Source organism: Eurosta solidaginis, chromosome 2 (assembly GCF_040869045.1).
Source record: "Eurosta solidaginis isolate ZX-2024a chromosome 2, ASM4086904v1, whole genome shotgun sequence".
NCBI classification, from domain to species: domain Eukaryota; kingdom Metazoa; phylum Arthropoda; class Insecta; order Diptera; family Tephritidae; genus Eurosta; species Eurosta solidaginis.
In genome coordinates this window covers 80,286,538-80,294,277 of record NC_090320.1, presented here as the reverse complement: position 1 = coordinate 80,294,277, position 7,740 = coordinate 80,286,538, and the positions used below count along the sequence as shown (strand labels likewise).

The following is a 7,740-nucleotide window of genomic DNA, read 5'->3' as shown; positions in this document are numbered from 1 at the left end:
TTTTTTTAATTGAAGGCAATTTGCCTTATATCAAAACTTAAGAATTATTGCTATCGGCACTAAACTGATCCTTTCTGGATCTTCGCGCACAGGGAATTTTTCTTTAAGAAAACTTAAACACAAACGAAATTTAAAATATATTTTCTTTTATTTGGAAAGCGGCGCGCGCACTTTAGCCTGATATGCCGCTAAATTTTACTTTATTTCTGTTCTCCTCCAGTCACTCCTTTTATACTATCCAACCCGCTGAAAAGAACCGTTTCCATTTGCCGTTTCCCACGGTCTTTCTTTTGTCTACCGCTACCATGACCACCCTATATCTATCCCTGTCCTTATTCTCACCATATCATGCATGCCCATCCGGCAACCTTACCCTTAAAGCTTTTTTTGTCATTGTGAATTAATGTGAATTCACAATGGTGTTTTTGGTAAGTTTTCATTTGACATTTCTCGTGTTTACATATTTGATAAACACACTTTTATAATTTTTATTATGTTAAAAATGCTGATGTGCTACCAAAAAAAAAATATCGAGAGATGTTTCACACGACGCGTATTAATCTCGAGAACAATGCCCGAAGTCAAAAAATGAAAATTGTATCTCTGTCCGGAGATATTTGCAGTGGAAGTTGGTGATTTTCGTGTGATAGTTGTTCTGTTGGGTACCCAACAAAAAAAACTGTGAACCTAAGTGTTTTGCGTGGATATAGTTTTGGTCTCCAAACCGGTGTTGGACCCACCCAGGGTACTTTTTTATACGCGCTGCCGACGGCCACCAACGCAGAATGGTGTTCTGTGCAACCATGCTGTGGATACCACCCCCGGTTTAGGATGGGGACCCGCGGGTAAATTTTTGGTTTTTTTGTTCATGTATTCTGAACCGAGTCAAAAGCTTATTTGACTGTGTCTGTTTTAACAGCGTACTCCGCCTAATCATATGAGGCTCTATACATCCGAGCGGGTCAAGGTCTGAATGAAGCCCAACGCGGGGACGACCCACGACCTGACACTGTCTCCTGCTTCGCGAGCTATGCCGGGCATTTGTGTATGTACTGCATATTGGACCTCCCCAGACGACTTGACCCTCATGGCCGGAGAGAGATTTACGGGAAGTATTATAATATATAAAACTCACATATAAGCGAGTTACTATATGGATTTTTTGTTTATCTTTCTTTCAGGTTGGCAGACATCATCGATCGGTTGTTGCTCTCCGGACGACTTGACCCTCGTCGCCGCAGAAATACCGAGTGAATGAAGGAGGACTATTGTTTGAGGTCCTTGGCATACCACGCCCCTAAGCTTCTTCCCGACAACGTTTCCAACAGGTACATGTTTTTACCTAACGCTCGCGTTACTCTGCACTTAACAAACTTTTTGCAAAACTTGGCGTTTATATTTTTATTAAAGTCGCTTAATACGAAGTGGCGCTTATATATTTCTTGTCCGGGTACAAAGCGCACTTCACGGATTCTTTTGTTGTACCGAGCCGCGTTTGTTTCATAGGTTTCGTGTAAATTTTCTTTAATTTTCTTTCTCATTAATCTTATTCTGTCGCTGTCGTTCAGCAACAGTAATTCGTTGTCGTTAAGGGAACTTAGTTTCCGAGCCAGCTTATAGTCTGTGCCGCTGGTGAACATGTTCATGCCGAATAAGGCGAAATATGGCGACACACCCGTTGCAGAGTGTACGGCGCTGCGCAACGCGCACTCAATCTCTGGCAGATATAGGTCCCAATCCCTCTGGTCTGTTTTTAAATATGAACGGATAGCAGCCAAGACCGATTGGTTGACCCGCTCAGCGGCATTTGATTGTGGCGAGTAAAACGCGGTTTTCAAGTGTTTAATGCAATACGATTCTATCATTTTGGCAAAGTGTTTGGAGGTAAACTGCTGCCCATTATCTGAGTGTATTATTTCCGGCACACCAAACTTATGAAAGATTACCTCGGTGAGGAACTTCACAACATTGGTGGCCGTAGCCTCGCGCATTGACTTTAAAAATGTGAACTTGTAAAAATGATCCACAACTACAAAGATATAGGCGTTGCCTCGTTTGGACCTAGGGTATTTGCCTAAAAAGTCTATATAAATTTTCTGAAAGGGTCGTTCGGTAACTACCTCCGATCCTATAGCAGGTTTCAAAATAGCGTTACTGGGCTTGCTTTCCTTACAAACCTGACAGTCACGGACGTAGTTTCGGACCTGTACAACCATATTTGGCCAATAGTATAAGCGTCGCAAGCGATGCAAAGTTTTTGCCATACCGCCGTGCGCAGCAGTTTCGCAACAGTGCGCATTCTCTATTAAGGTCGATGTCAATGCTGCCGGCACCCACAACTTCCATTCGTTTTCCTCCAGTTCTACATCTTTTTCAATCATTTTTTTGAAAACAAATCCGTCTTCGACTTTCAGGTCCAGCAGCCGCTCAGCATTTTTTTCTATCGTGCCTATCAGATCTAAATATTCCTCCGACTCAAACTCTACCGTATCCATTCCCGCTATCGATGATTGGGCTAGCTCCTCGATGCACCGTGACAGTGTATCTGTCACAACTGTGAACGGCATCAGCTCAATATATGGGCGAAACTTTTGCACCGCCATCACAGCCGCGAGGCATTCCTTCTCGGTAGTGCTATATTTGCGTTGGCAATCGTTTAGTTTCTGAGAGAAATAAGCAATAGGGTTTTCGGAATCATCGTGATTTTTTTGAAATAACACCGCTCCTATGCCATAATCAGAGGCGTCACATTGAACCCAAAAACGTTTAGTAAAATCCGGGTGTCTTAGGACAGGCGCACAGGTAAGTGCCCTTTTCAATTTATTGAACGCCTCGACTGCTTGAGGTGTCATCTCGAATTTGTTCGTCTTCTTAAGGGCATCGGTCAACGGAGCCGCTATCGCAGCAAAATCTTTAATGAACCGTCTGTACCAACCGGCTGTTCCTAGGAAGCTCCGAACTTGCTTCATGGTTTTCGGTACCGGGATGTTCACGATTGCTTTTACCTTTTCGGGATCGGTTTTTAGCATGCCCCCGCCCACAACGTATCCTAGATAAGGCAACTCCTTGAAACAAAACTTTGACTTTTTTAATCTTATTGTTAATCCTGCTTCTCTAAGACAAATTGCGACTTCTTGCAACGTATGCAGATGCGAGTCGAAATCGGGAGCGATTATAAGTAAATCGTCCAAGAATATAAAGACATTTGCCTTCAATCTCTGTGGTATGACTCGGTCCATCAATCGGCATAACCGTTGCGCCGCATTGCATAGTCCGAAAGGCATGACCACGAACTGATATAAGGGACGCCCGGGACTGTGAAAGCGGTGTATGGTTTACACTTGTCTTCCAGTTCTATCTGCCAAAAGGCGAACTTAAGATCCACGCTACTAATAAAATGGGTATCATCTATGCGACTAATTATGCCTTCTATATTCTGCAGCGGATAAGCGTCTTTAATGGTCAAATCATTTAATTTTCGGGCATCTAAACAAAACCTATATTTACCGGGTTTACGTACTATAGTGGTCCGATTACTCCATGGGCTCTCACTTTCTTCAATTACCCCCAATTCTAACATTTTGTCTATTTCTGTGTAAACTATAGATTGCATTGCAGGTGATAGTGGGTAATGGCGATCTTTCACAGGAACTGCATCTTCCACGAGTTTAATGGAGTGTTTTTCCAGCGGAGTACGACCTAAACCGTCTTTTTCAAACGTCTTGAAACTTTCAACGACCTGATTTAAGCGCTGTTGTTGTTCAGCCGTGAGGTCATGAAGCACACGCCGTTCATTCCTATCTTCCGACGTCACCATCTGCTGCTCTAACTTGGACAAATCGATTTCATTTACATCTATGACATTTGGGGCCAATTGGAAAAGCGCCAGAAGTCTATCCCGAGATAAATGTTTTTTTCAAGGTATGGACATAAGTAAAACGTTATTTTATTTTCTACATCTTTGTATTTGACAGGTATAGTCAGCTTTCCCAATACCGTATGTGCGCCACCACCTGCAGTTGTAACCTTTGAAATAAAACGTTCGATAGGTACCCCTAACTCCTCGACTAGATCACGGCATCCTCTACCTAATAGACTAACTGATGCACCTGTGTCCAGTAGCCCTCGTTTTTGGACACCGTTTATTTCGATGTCCGCGTACGCCCGTGGGTCATCTCGGTCTGCGCTTTTAACAGTGGCGACAACTGCTCGACGCAGCATCTTCCTGTTTCGAAATCGATCCCTTGCCTTCAGTATCTTACGTGACACCCCGCGAGGACCTAGTAACACGCCGTCTGCAAAGATTCTTTCGCAGGCTTCTTTGTACCTCCTCATACGTTCTTCAAGGGACAGTATAGCCGGGTTATTTGTTTTGTTATTAATAGTATAATTTGTTAGTTTTGGTTTTATCCGTAATATCTGCTGATCGCCCCCTCTCACGAGGTCTTCATCTAATGTGTTTGTCGACGCGTCTACTCTAGCGGGAATTGTGTGGAGCGCGATATCCCCGCTGTCATCGCGTTCCGTTTTGCGTTTCCCGATAGGTTACATATTGGACACTTCGGCGTGATGACGTCCGCCTTCCCACACTTAAAACAAAATATACGCCTCTGAAGCGACATGCAGTCGGTGAATGCATGTCCTTCGGCACCGCAATTCCAACAAACCAGGTTTTTACGACTTGCTTGGTCACGAGATGATGGGTGTTTGGTAACGCGCTGATACCGGAGCTCCTCCACGGAGACTTCACCCTCATCTCCGGGGGACTCCTGCTCTTCCGGCGACGTATCAACTATTTCGTTCACTTGGTATGAACGAGGCACGAATCTACCTTGAGGAACTCGATCCCTACGAGGAAAACACCTTTCAACTTCCTTACACTCCATACGGAGTTGCTCTATGGAGTAAACTGCAATGGGGTATACTAATTTGGCCAACGATTCCCGCAGGTTCCCTTTGACAAGGCGAACCATTTCGTATTCGGGTATGGGGTTCCTTAGGCGCGAACGCAGTATGCCGACAGCGTGAAAAAAGTCATCAACTGAACTGCCGTTGTAACGCGAATTGTAAGCTTGGCCAGTCTAAGTTGCGATTTGTACCAGTATCATTCCCGTGCCTCTCCACTTAGCAGCCGATGAAAGTCTCTAATGATCTCAGTCCACGAACACCCATACTGCTCTTTCAAATACTCCACCCTAAATACAAAGTCCTCTAAGAACGATGGTCTGCCGCTGCAGGGCCTAGGATTGGACGCTGATTTACTTGACTGTTGAACGCCGGTAACGGACCTATCGCCGACCTAACAGGAATATTTTTATGTGCATTACGATTGTTGTTGACGTTTTCATTAACTCTTTCGTTTTCAGGTATCGAACGCCTCGACTCTGCTGACTCGCTGCTAGTGGTATGCCTCCTTTTTCTGTAAGGTATTCGTGGCCTATTTGTTTGAATGCCAGCTCCCACTTCGACACTGGCACTGCGTACAGTTTCAAACATCGCCTGCATGCCTGCACGCATTTCAACTAAAAGGGCTTGTTGAGTTTCAGCCATCATACTTTTTATTATTGGGGTTACTTCTTCGCGTATGTTTGGTGTTATAGGCATACTGTCCGTAACATTAGTTGCGAAATTGCGAACCGGAGGGGGGCGCGGAAAGGGTAACGACGGTGGCCGGATGAGTACCGATTGGGTAACTTGGGCTTGACCATATTGTTTGGGCATTGTCCCCGTACTAGTTGTTACTGTTTGTATCATACCTTGCTGTGCGCATTGCCCACTACCGCCTACATTTTCATCCCCTTTGGTTTTCGTACCTACGAACCTATCTGAAAGATCGATGAATGCGGGATCACCCTCATTCATTTGCTTATTTGCGTCTTCTGTTGGCATGTTGGCTGTCTTTGTTCTTGCTCGTGTTTTATGGGCTGGTGGAGAGTGATTCATACGAATGATTAAAAAAAAATTTTTTTAGGACTAAAAAAAAACTTTATGTAACGAGGCACCAAAACGCGCACTGTAAATATATATATGAAATCTTTATGTAACCCTAAAAGGGAAAACTATAATATGAGAACACAAAATGTATGCTAACTCCTATGAGCCTTGAATGTCTACAGACACGTCTTCACGTACTAGCGCTTTAAAAAGATCAAAAGGAAATTTATATAAAAGAAAATTTAAATCAATCTAAGACATATGTATTTGTGGGTTAAACCCCTATGCGAAATTATACGTAACACGTATTAAACCAACAAAATTTTTTGGTAATGTATTAATAAAAAAAAACGATTTGTATATATAAAAAAAACTATAAAATAGGATATCTGCATATGTGTATATTCGATCCTATAGGTGCTGAATTTTACGACAAAAAATATCTATATATTTGTATTAAAAATATTGATGTAAAACAAAATATCACATAACTACGTAATCTCGATGTAATCTCAAAAAGGAGAATATACGACAAAGCGAAATATATGTATGTTAAATGCTATAAACCTTGAGTGTCTACGAACACGCTCCCATGTATTAGCGCTTCATACAAAATCAACCAAAAAATAATAATTTTATACAAACTATATATATATGGATAAAAAAATGTTTGTTTTGATGAAGAGGTGTGAATATAGTATATCTGTAGGTTAAAACCTATGCTAAATGAATGTTCATAAACTTATAATGACGTATTAACGTAACACGTACACCAAAAAAACTCAAACCTTTGTAAAAACTGACTCCAAAAAACCAATACCAAAATTAAGATAAAAACTCTCCGATATAAAAAAAGTATAAAAAAATTTAATAATTTAGAATGTTATGAATTGGCGGGTGTTCGGATGGCCTGACTACATGAGGAGGCTTAGGGTTCTGGAGCATAGTTGTTCGTTCCTGTGTGGGTTCGTATGTGAATCCTCACTGATAAACTAAATAAGCGAAACAATTCAAAAAAAGCTATTTTATGCTTCACAACCCCTACCATTCGCGATGTAGTTGTGGTCACAAAATCTACAACTTATGGAACAACAAAACTCAAAAATCTCTGTTTTGGCTTCCACATTTGTAGCCATATTTCTGATACTAAAACTCTCTATAAAAACAAAGCGAAAAAAATGAAATCTAAAATAAACTTTTGTGTTGTGAAAATGTCGGTGCAAATAGATCACCTTCATGTTTGGTGTCTATGCCACCGTTGGGTTATTGTATCAGATCTGGTGGGCTTGCTCCTAACTACTGGTGCAATTAAACTTTGTAACAAATACACAAGCAAGTCACCTAACTAGCTTAGATACCCGCTTACACCATAATCTTTTTTCGAATGAACGTTTTTTTTTTTTGAAAGCTTAAATACATTTGTAAGTGCAAGCTTAATTGTGTAAAAAAAAAGATAATTATATCTTTGTATTTCTACTAGATGTTACTGAAGAATATTTGATTTCTTGCGAGGGCGCCAATTCAAGCTTCATTTCATGCGCTCTGTTTTAATTTGGGCGCCATTATAAATATATGTCACGTACACGTTGCTTTGGTTCCTGATGGTGGCCCTAGCTAGCTCAGTATATTTGGCGGGCCATGGTTCTCAACCCGCCATCTTGGAACCGGACGCACACATATATTTATCTCCTTCCGTTCAACCTCTTCGGATTCACTTACCCACCGCACCACAGGAATCCCACCCAACCTTGGACCGCTCGCATCGTGCAACCTACTCTGCGGTCACCCTAATGCCATGCTCCATAC

The 7,740-nt window shown here is 42.0% G+C and overlaps 1 long non-coding RNA gene across 1 annotated transcript; it reads left to right on the top strand.

Moving 5' to 3' along the window:
* The first annotated feature begins 480 nt into the window (after positions 1 to 480).
* Positions 481 to 7,740, top strand: LOC137242239 (uncharacterized). Its single transcript, XR_010950143.1, has 4 exons — positions 481 to 845; positions 920 to 1,328; positions 3,619 to 3,921; positions 3,975 to 7,740. It is a non-coding gene; the product is annotated as an uncharacterized lncRNA (long non-coding RNA).